General features: G+C 43.3%; 1 protein-coding gene across 7 annotated transcripts in view; it reads right to left on the reverse strand.

Moving 5' to 3' along the window:
* Nucleotides 1-12,331, reverse strand: part of LOC139766508 (uncharacterized) — a 1,237,960-nt gene that overhangs the window by 966,906 nt on the left and 258,723 nt on the right. Inside the window, exon 3 of one of the 7 annotated variants that reach the window (XM_071695230.1) lies at nt 9,138-9,220. The exons of the other annotated variants lie outside the window; for them this stretch is intronic. The gene's annotated coding sequence lies outside the window, so the exon portion shown is untranslated. The remainder of the gene's footprint in view (nt 1-9,137; nt 9,221-12,331) is intronic. 7 annotated transcript variants of the gene reach the window in all.

Genomic DNA, 12,331 nt, shown 5'->3' on the forward strand with positions numbered 1-12,331 from the left:
TGTATGCTGCAGCAGGCACGACGCCTGTATCAGGTGAGACACGTATTCTTTGTGGATTCATGAATTTCCTTCCCTTTCGCCACTGGGATCAGAAACTCCACTTTTTCGTTCATTATGGACTTGATGCCTTCCCCTCGATCTTCATCCTTCTCAATTTAAAATCAATTTCGCCATTAAATCTGGCTAATCTACTGTGCGGCCCTGGCGCATTCTGCGAGTCTTTGTGTTCTTCAGACTCATCTTGTGAGAGTTTATGCACATCCTGTGAGAGGTTGTTCACCACCAGGCTCATCCTGTGAGCGGCTGTGTACTCCAAGTACATTCTGTGCAGCTGTGCACCCCATGTACACTGTGTGAGCGGCTGTGCAACCCAGGTCCATTGTGTGAGCAGCTGCGCACCCCAGGTACATTCTGTGAGAGACTGTGCATCAGGTACATCCTGTGAGAGGCTGTGCACCCTAGGTACACCGAGACGCTGTGCACCCCAGGTTCCTTCTGTGACTGGAGGTACACATTTCAGTGTTAGTTCATTACAACTGCCTACAGTAGAGACCCGTCTGCCTCATACAATACGGTGGTGTGCAGCTTCCAGAAGGGTTTACTTTGTCCTACAGTGTAAGTCTCTTACAATCAAAGATCCAATGCTCAAGAGTGTGTCCATATCTATGCACACTCATCGAGCATTTCATATGATTGCCATCTCCTTAAAAGCGAGGCAGCCAACACTATCTAAATTCCAAAATATATCTTGCAATCACATCTTGTATCGAGTGATTATTCTATATTCTCCACACGCAATTTCTTAATGACACACTAAAATATTAAAGGAAACGGATCTGCATGCTTGCACTCTTCCACTCCTTTCCAATTCATCGGCTAAATCTTTCCAGATTACAGTTCTTAAACGTTTGCTTCACACCTCAGTTATGTACTGCAAAGCCTTTTTATTGTTTTATCCTATGCAAACTCGGCCAGGGCATTAACTTCACTACATTCCCGCTAACATGTAGAAAAAGGATTCCACACACTAATTTGACGAATGTAAAGATACTAGTAACGCGTATCTCCATTTGATTACAAATACAGGCGCGGTAACCTCTTATCTCCATGTCTTTTAGAGCAGGCGATCAAGATGAGGCATAGAAGATAACTATACTCTCTATGGCTATGGTTTCTGCCTGGCTCGAGTTCTTAAGGCATACGACCATCTCTCTATTCTGCTCACAACCACTCGATCAGCCACCCTCAAAACCCACCACACATTCAAAAGGCAATTGATTTTCAGAGCCCCTCATATCCCTCGTCTCCCTTCCTCCCTATGCTAAACATATGCAGCAGACGGCAACATTACCCATTCCACCAGATTCGCCCCTACAACTGCTGACTGACATTCCAGGCATGAAACTCCATCTGACCGACTCATCATCATTCTCTCTCTCTCTCTCCGACAAACTTGGCATCTACGCTATATCCCCAATGTGAAACGCATCAACTTTACCGGTTGCCTTCGCTCCTAACTTCTCCTACATACACCATTAACTTCACTGCCAGAGCCTGTAACTTCTGGGTCGTTGACAACATTACTGTCAGCGGTTTACAGCCACCTCCCGCCACTATACATCCCCTTCTTGCAAATTTCAGCTCCAACTCCTTCCTCGGTATTCCGGCCAATCACCTTCCCCCCCCCCACACACACACACACACACACACACACACACACCAGCGTCACCATCAAATATCCACGACGACATAGTATTCCCGCTTCCCCACACTTCAGTATCCAACCACCACTGACTCCTTCCTCCACTTGGTACGACGCATTCCCAACATTCTCAAACAAGTATTATAGTAACATACATTTATATATATATATATATATATATATATATATATATATATATATATATATATATCATTATACTTATACTTTGTCGCTGTCTCCCGCGTTAGCGAGGTAGCGCAAGGAAAAACGAAAGAATGGCCTAACCCGCCCACATACACATGTATATACATACACGTCCACACACACACACACATATACATACCTCTACATTTCAACGTACTCACATATATACATACACAGACATATACATATATACACATGCACGTAATTCATACTTCCTGCCTTTATTCATTCTCGTCGCCATCCCGCCACACACGAAATGACAACCCCCTCCCCCCTGCACGCGCGCGAGGTAGCGCTAGGAAAAGACAACAAAGGCCACATTCGTTCACACTCAGTCTGTAGCTGTCATGTATAATCCATCGAAACCACATCTCCCTTTCCACATCCAGGCCCCACAAAACTTTCTATGGTTTGCCCCAGACACTTCACATGCCCTGGTTTAATCCACTGACAGCACGTCGACCCCGGTATACCACATCGTTCCAATTCACTATTCCTTACACGCCTTTCACCCTCCTGCATGTTCAGGCCTCAATCGCTCAAAATCTTTTTCATTCCATCCTTCCACCTCCAATTTGGTCTCCCACTTATCCTCGTTCCCTCCACCTCTTAACACACAAATCCTCTTTCTCAATCTTTCCTCACTCATTATCTCCATTTGACCAAACCACTTCAAAACACCCTCTTCTGCTCTCTTAACCACACTATTACCACACCTCTCCCTTACCCTTTCATTACTTACTCGATCAAACCACCTTACACCACATATTTTCCTCAAACATCTCGCTTCCAACACATCCACCCGCCTCCGCACAACTCTATCCATACCGGACGCCTCGCAACAATATAACATTGTTGGAACCACTATTCCTTCAAACATACCCATTTTTGCTTTCCGAGATAATGTTCTCGACTTCCACACATTCTTCAACGCTCCCAGAACCTTCGCCCCCTCCCACACCCTGTTACTCACTTCCGCTTCCATGGTTCCATCCGCTGCCAAATCCACTCCCAGATATCTAAAACACTTCACTTCCTCCAGTTTTACTCCATTCAAACTTACCTCCCAATAGACTTGTCCCTCAACCCTACTGTACCTAATAACCTTGCTCTCATTCACATTTACTCTCAGCTTTCTTCTTTCACACACTTTACCAAATTCAGTCACCAGCTTCTTAGGAGACTAAGATGCCGGGATCAGTGACCTCAAGTTTGTTGCACTCTATCATGCTTACATTTAAGAAATTGAGCAGACAAAAGATGCCAAGATAACTTATCTGACAAAAATTAGCTAAATTTGAGTAAGTATATGGTGACCTTGGATACAGAACTGTATCGAAAGTGTTTTGAATATCTAGATACAGTACATCAACTCTGTCTTACTCTTATCAAACCTATACATATGATGAAAAGCTAATCATATCGTATATAATGAAGAAACTAGAAAAAACAGACAAGCTACTCAAAGGAGGTGCCTGAAACTGTATACCTGTGCAATAATCGCACAACCAGCAACTGGGAATATGTAGTCGACCAAACGGTAATTACAATGTCATTAAAGAAATATTATGACAATATAAAGTTTGAACCTATGAGGACCCACGTCCGTCAAGTTCCCTCCACTCATGCAAACATACGTAGGTCGTCACAGTGCTATTCCTTGCGTCCAACACTCTGTGTACGTTTGTGTGTGAGTATGTGTGTGTGTGTGTGTGTGTGTGTGTGTGTGTAATGCTGTGGAGTCTGTGTTCGTGTGTGTATGTGCACGTGTATGATTCCACGTGCACGTCTTTTCATGCGCGTATGGGTCCGCGCATGTCTGTTTCTGTACACACGTCTCTGTCCGTGTGTACGGGTCCACGTGTGTGCTTTCCCACGCGACCAAGTAATGTGTGTGTGTGTGTGTGTGTGTGTGTGTGTGTGTGTGTGTGTCTATTTCTAGATACGGGGAGGATGTATGACTCTCCTGGGGCATCATATCCTAAACTATCATCGTGCAGCCTCTTGAATCATCCAATGATAATTACATTTAGTGTAAGATGACCAGAAAATCCATAGTAACCAACACTAGCACAGGTTAGAGAAGACCAAAATAGAACAAATCAACTCCCTTAAAAAAAAAGAAAAAAACCAATTCTCACCCACAGCTCAATGACATATTTCTCCTTTATACAAAGGAAGTGTGATAACCTCTCCTCGTCATCCACTAGTAGGTCTTCCTGGTCTTTAACTAAGGGCATCTCTAACAACTTCTGTCGCTCTATCTTTCCCTTACTTTTCCGTTCTGACGGTGCTATAGCTGTCTCTCCCGTACACTGGATAGCTTCAACCAACCACAACCCACCTCCCCCGCTCAGTAATTGTAACAACAGACATCAACAAACGATTAGATACCTGTGAATATCCTCGCACAATACATGTTTCAGACCAACTTCCACAACAAAGAATGTAGTTGAACAACTTCACATTTGACCTCCAAGCTAGAGGCACTCACGAAGGCTTCATCTCTAAATTACTTTACCTTTACAATGGAGTCACTCAAGGAGCAGGACTTCCTCTAACCACCTTCAGCCATACGTAACTTCCCATCATCTGATGACCTCAATGTGAAGGTCCTTTCATGTGCAGACAGCATTACAGTCATATCATAGCATCCTGAACGTATGCATGCAACAACGAACACGCAACACTACATCACATTTTTGGAACAGTTTTCGTCCACAACAAAATGTTCACATCTGAAAAGTCTCCAGTTACCCTTTTTAACCCCAGACAGGCTCGAATCCAACCTGCACCCTCCCGTCCCCAATTATTTTAGGTGTCACATGATACTCACACTTCCCAGATCAAAAGCAACAAACTAAATGCTCTCAGAACACTTACTGGCACTAGATTCGAGTATGAAAAAGAATCACTTGATATCCTCTACAATTATGTCATCCGTACCATCCAAAACTAAGTCTCACCTGCCTGTACATCCACCCTGTTAAACACACTCATGGAAAACAGAGATCTCAGAACAATCTCGGAACAATGTCCTAAGTGACCCTGCTATCTTAAAAGACTCACTCCCATACAAAACATCGTACACCCGTAATTAAGATATCTTCACACGCCTCTCTCACGCTAATCTTCACGTTGCTAATATACTATGCAGGTTATAGATCATAACTGCTCTCTTCCCATAGCATATTCTTAAAGGATGGTACCTTGGTTTCGTATCCTTACATATGAGGTGAAACAAGAGCTTCATTATGCAAGCTTTTTGGACATACTATACTTCACTTCTCCCTATCAAACCAATCTCCCGGTACATCTTAAACATTTCAGACCTGTACGAGCCTAATCTCAACTTTATTCTTCCCATATACTTCCCAAATACTTCAACTGGTGTTACCGAACTCCGTCTGCTCGAGGTTATACGGTGAGTGAAAACTCACCTTTGGCGAAGCTGGAAGTACACTCACGTAAAAGAACTTCCCACTGCAAAATGAGACTACGTTTACTCGATGCTGTAAGCAGCGCAACCCTGGGCTGCAGGAGCCTTTAGAAAGCTCCTTAGTAATACCAAGACTTTCATAGTAATTGCTCCTACGGTAATTGCAGAGTGGTAATTATAAATAATCACTAGGAGCAATTGCCGAATGGTAATCATAAATAATCAAATAGATAAATACCTCAACTCATTACGTACCGGCTGAATCCTCTTCATACAGAGTAATTTTCCAGCGAGGCATCCCATCCCTTCCCAAAACGAAAACGCTCCTATTCCCATATCCTTTCGACCTCCTCCTTTTATACATATCTCAAACAACTTATTTACCCTTCTACGTAGATCCTCTAATTCGGCTGTGTAAGACACCGTACATACACACACACACACACACACACACACACACACACACACACACACACACACACCAGTTGCAATGGTTCCCATTATTCTGCACCAAGGTGTAGCCACCATCACATCAACCGCTCATCTTCATCCTCCGACCATAACATTAAAAGTCTTCATCAAGATATTACGAGCCTTTCGCACGAAGGCACGATTCTTGGCGGTATGATGGCGTGACCTTCAACCTCCCTCTCAAGGGCCAGGTCAAAGAGACCCTAAGGGGGTCGTACCATCGTGATCAAGAGCTTTTTTACACTTCCATCACCGGAAAATACGATACGAGCAATACCTCTATTATCAAAGTTCTGAACATGAATCATTTGATGAAACTTGACGCATCTTTGATGGATTTCATGTCTTCATAACTTCCCAGTTATTTTTCTTCTTCCTTCATCATCCATAATTTTTTTTCTGTAGAGCTTTTCTTCAGTATACTTGCACAAGCGTAGAAACCCGGCCCACACTCCATCTTCTCCCCCTTAAGCCACCTTCATGGTTCTTACCAACATACGTTCGTCATCCACATAGTCTCGTCTCAATCCTCTTGGCTTTACGTAGCGTTATATAAACCTTTCGTCCATTCACCAAGCACACGGCCGCTTTTCTACGCTGCCTTACTTAGCCATTTATCGGTGAACTACCTGGTGGCATCACTAGTGCTGTTAGTTACCCGTCTCCAGAAGTCATCCCCCGGCGTAGACGAGGACGCTGCTGCTGAGGAAGCTGAGGTCTAATGAAATATTCACGAAGTTTCGATGGCTTTGGAAGAGTTCCCGCCACTGGCGCTACCTCAATTATGGAAGAGTTACCACTGCGGGCGGCGTTGAGGTGTGGCAGTTATGGTAGTCTTAACTACCCTGTAACACCCCTAATGTGGTTATGGCGGTGGTACCTCTCCTGACGCTGCAATTGCTATGGTACCATCAAATATCCACGACGACATAGTATTCCCGCTTCCCCACACTTCAGTAGTATTAAACCACCACAGACTCGTTCCTCCTCTTGGTACGACGCATTCCCAATATTCTCAAACAAGTATTATAGTAACATATATATATATATATATATATATATATATATATATATATATATATATATATATATATATATATATATATATATATATATTATTACTATTATTATTATTATTATACTTATCATACTTTGTCGCTGTCTCCCGGCTTAGCGAGGTAGCGCAAGGAAACAAACGCAAGAATGGCCCAACCAAACAACATACATATGTATATACATACACGTCCACACACGTACATATACATACCTATACATTTCAACGGATACACATATATACATACACAGACATATATACACAAGTACTTAATTCATATTTCCTGCCTTTATTCATTCCCGTCGCGCGAGGTAGCGCTAGGAAAAGACAACTAAGGCAACATTCGTTCACACTCAGTCTCTAGCTGTCATGTACAATGCACCGAAACCACAGCTCCCTTTCCACAGCCAGGCCCCACAAATCTTTCCATGGTTTGCCCCAGACACTTCACATGCCCTGAATCAATCCATTGACACCACGTCGACCCTGGTATACCACATCGTTCCAATACACTATTCCTTGCACGCCTTTCACCCTCCTGCATGCTCAGGCCCCGATCGCTCAAAATCTTTTTCATTCCATCTTTCCACCTCCAATTTGATCTCCCACTTATCCTCGTTCCCTCAACGTCTAACAAATAAATCCTCTTTGTCAATCTTTCCTCACTCATTCTCTCCATGTGACCAAAACATTTCAAAACACCCTCTTCTGTTCTCTCAACCACTCTTTTTATAACCAAACATCTCTTACCCTTTCATAACTTACTCGATCAAACCACCACACACCACATATTTCCCTCAAACACCTCATTTCCAAAACATTCACTCTCCTCCCCACAACTCTATCTATAGCCTACACCTTCAAACGTACCCATTTTTACTTTCCGAGATAACGTTTTCGCCTTCCACACATTTTTCAACGTTCCCAGAACCTTCGCCCCCCTCACACACCCTGTTACTCACTTCCGCTTCTATGGTTCCACCCTCGCCCAAAACCACACCCAGATATCTAAAACACTTCACTTCCTCCAGCTTTACTCCGCTCAAACTTACCTCACAATTGACTTGTCCCTCAACTCTACTGTACCTAATAATCTTACTCTTATTCACATTTACTCTCAGCTCTCTTCTTTCACACGTTTTACCAAACTAAGTCACCATCTTCTTGGGAGACTAAGATGCCGAAATCAGCGACGTCAAGTTTGTTGCACTCTATTATGTTTACATTTAAAAAAATTGTCCAGACAAAAGATGGCAAGATAACTTATCTGACAAAAATAAGCGAAATTTGAGTAAGTATATGGTGACCTTGGATACAGAAATGTATCGAAAATGTTTTGAATATCTAGATACAATACATCAACTCTCTCTTACTTTCATCAAACATATATATGATGAAAAGCTAATCATATCATATATAATGAAGAAACTAGAAAAAACAGGGAGAAGCTGCACAAAGGAGGTGCCTGAAACTGTGTACCTGTGCAATAATCGCACAACCAGCAACTGGGAATATGTAGTCGACCAAACGGTAATTACAATGTCATTAAAGAAATATTATGACAATATAAAGTTTGAACCTATGAGGACCCACGTCCGTCAAGTTCCCTCCACTCATGCAAACATACGTAGGTCGTCACAGTGCTATTCCTTGCGTCCAAGACTCTGTGTACGTGTGTGTGTGTGTGTGTGTGTGTGTGTGTGTGTGTGTGTGTGTGTAATGTTGTGGAGTCTGTGTTCGTGTGTGTATGTGCACGTGTATGATTCCACGTGCACGTCTTTTCATGCGCGTATGGGTCCGCGCATGTCTGTTTCTGTACACACGTCTCTGTCCGTGCGCATGGGTCCGCGTGTGTGTTTTCCCACGCGACCTTGTGTGTGTGTGTGTGTGTGTGTGTGTGTGTGTGTGTGTGTGTGTGTGTGTGTCTATTTCTAGATACGGGGAGGGAGTATGACTCTCCTGGGGCATCATATCCTAAACTATTATCGTGCAGCCTCTTGAATCATCCAATGATAATTACATTTAGTGTAAGAGGACCAGAAAATCCATAGTAACCAACCCTAGCACAGGTTAGAGAAGACCAAACAAGAACAAATCAACTCACTCAAAATAAGGAGAAAAACCATTTCTCACCCACAGCTCAATGACATATTTCTCCTTTATACAAAGGAAGTGTGATAACCTCTCCTCGTCATCCACTAGTAGGTCTTCCTGATCTTTAACTAAGAGCATCTCTAACAACTTCTGTCGCTCTATCTTTCCCTCACCTTTTCGTTCTGACGGTGCTATAGCTGTCTCTCCCGTAGACTGGATAGCTTCAACCAACCACAACCCACCTCCCGCACAGTACCTGTAACAACAGACAACAAACGATTAGATACCTGTGAATATCCGCGCACAATACATGTTTCAGACCAACTTCCGCAACAAAGAATGTATTTGAACAACTTCACATTTGACCTCCAAGCTAGAGGCGCTCACGAAGGCTTCATCTCTAAATTCCTTTACCTTTACAATGGAGTCCCTCAAGGAGCAGGACTTCCTCTATCACCTTCAGTCATACGTAACTTTCCATCATCTGATGACTTCAATGTGAAGGTCCTTTCATGCGCAGACAGCATTACAGTCATATCATAGCATCCTGAACGTATGCAAGCAACAACGAACACGCAACACTATATCACATTTTTGGAACAGTTTTCGTTCACAACAAAATGTTCACATCTGAAAAGTCTCCAGTTACCCTTTTTAACCCCAGACAGGCTCGAATCCAACCTGCATCCTCCCGTCCCCAATTATCATAGGTGTCACATGATACTCACACTTCCCAGATCAAAAGCAACAAACAAACTAAATGCTCTCAGAACACTTACTGGTGCTAGATTCGAGCATGAAAAAGAATCACTTGATATCCTCTACAATTATGTCATCCGTACCACCCAAAACTAAGTCTCACCTGCCTGGTCATCCATCCTGTTAAACATGCTATGGGAAAACAGAGATTTCAGAACAATCACTGGCTGCTTAGCAAACACAAACATCCAACGCCAACACAACAAAACAAAAATCTCCCAAATTCAATCTGACCTTGATATGCTCGGCATTCAATTCTTTGAAACAGTACTATGCCCTTTCTATCGAAATTACTCCCTAACTTACCACCAACCGTTGACTAGAAATAGAAAGCTTCCCCCAGCATTCACTTCTGCATATATATATATATTTTTTTTTCTTTTTTGCTTTGTCGCTGTCTCCCGCGTTTGCGAGGTAGCGCAAGGAAACAGACGAAAGAAATGGCCCAACCCACCCCCATACACATGCATATACATACGTCCACACACGCAAATATACATACCTACACAGCTTTCCATGGTTTACCCCAGACGCTTCATATGCCTTGATTCAATCCACTGACAGCACGTCAACCCCGGTATACCACATCGCTCCAATTCACTCTATTCCTTGCCCTCCTTTCACCCTCCTGCATGTTCAGGCCCCGATCACACAAAATCTTTTTCACTCCATCTTTCCACCTCCAATTTGGTCTCCCTCTTCTCCTCGTTCCCTCCACCTCCGACACATATATCCTCTTGGTCAATCTTTCCTCACTCATTCTCTCCATGTGCCCAAACCATTTCAAAACACCCTCTTCTGCTCTCTCAACCACGCTCTTTTTATTTCCACACATCTCTCTTACCCTTACGTTACTTACTCGATCAAACCACCTCACACCACACATTGTCCTCAAACATCTCATTTCCAGCACATCCATCCTCCTGCGCACAACTCTATCCATAGCCCACGCCTCGCAACCATACAACATTGTTGGAACCACTATTCCTTCAAACATACCCATTTTTGCTTTCCGAGATAATGTTCTCGACTTCCACACATTCTTCAAGGCTCCCAGAATTTTCGCCCCCTCCCCCACCCTATGATCCATTTCCGCTTCCATGGTTCCATCCGCTGCCAGATCCACTCCCAGATATCTAAAACACTTCACTTCCTCCAGTTTTTCTCCATTCAAACTCACCTCCCAATTGACTTGACCCTCAACCCTACTGTACCTAATAACCTTGCTCTTATTCACATTTACTCTTAACTTTCTTCTTTCACACACTTTACCAAACTCAGTCACCAGCTTCTGCAGTTTCTCACATGAATCAGCCACCAGCGCTGTATCATCAGCGAACAACAACTGACTCACTTCCCAAGCTCTCTCATCCCCAACAGACTTCATACTTGCCCCTCTTTCCAAAACTCTTGCATTCACCTCCCTAACAACCCCATTCATAAACAAATCAAACAACCATGGAGACATATATATATATATATATATATATATATATATATATATATATATATATATATATATATATATATATATTGGAAAGGATCACAATTTTGCGCGTGATCAAGATATTCCTACGAGTCCACGGGGAAAATGAAACACGAAAAGTTCCCAAGTGCACTTTCGTGTAATAATCACATCATCAGGGATGGCGGTGGTACGTCTCCTGACGCTGCAATTGCTATGGTAGCTGCTACTACTCAGGTCGCTATAATGGTTATGGTAGTATTACACCTCTCATGGCACCATAGTTATCATAGCAGTTCCTGAGATTCAGGCCGTCTCAGATGATGTCACTACGGGAATACGCTTCAATTATCATGAGTTAAAAAACGTGTACGCTTCAGCTGCACAGTATGCAACAAGGCAGTTTTTGGGATGTTTAGCTGGCAAGTTTAACCTTAAGGATAACTGGGAGATAGTTCAGCATCTCCTGTCTTACGCTGTGGGAGACTGAGTGGGTCGCAAATGGGTCACTTGAAATCCTTCCCTCCTGTATTACCATCAACAGTTGGAATAGGAGGCGAAGCCCAGCATGTATCCTTTTCCTTAAGTTTCTTTTTTTCTTCAGTCTGTTTCTGACTATTCGAGGAAGGAGGAGGAGCAAGCGAACGGATTTGAAAAGTAAACGAGATCGAAACCTTAGCCAAAGTGCATTCAGTCCTCACTGAAGATACGTGGGTTCTACATAGGTTAGCCTCCTTCGCAGACCGATATCCAGGAAACACCACCTCATGTACAGAGAGCCATGATGAAGATGGCGTTGCTTCCACGTTCATGGAAATAATTCGGTGGATGAAGATGACAAGGTAGTGGTAGTTACGACCAGTAGTTACCATGGAAGTGATATACTAGCCTATATGTAGTGCTCAAGGGGTTAGTCTTCTCAGGGTAAATGTAATGTCACCAACAATGGTAGAGGTAGTGATGGTAGTTCCATAGGACGTACAGCGCCGTTACCATAAGAGTGGCGAACCCGTCATGGTAACATATCAGCCAGTGGTGATGACCTCGCGATAGTGTCTGTGCAGCCGAGTCGGTCATGGTAGTGTGTCTGAGGCCTTCACCGGCCGCTACAGTCATGGTAGAGCTGCCAGTGGAACAGTAGCT

The sequence above is a fragment of the Panulirus ornatus genome, chromosome 4 (genome assembly GCF_036320965.1).
Source record: "Panulirus ornatus isolate Po-2019 chromosome 4, ASM3632096v1, whole genome shotgun sequence".
In the NCBI taxonomy this organism is placed as follows: domain Eukaryota; kingdom Metazoa; phylum Arthropoda; class Malacostraca; order Decapoda; family Palinuridae; genus Panulirus; species Panulirus ornatus.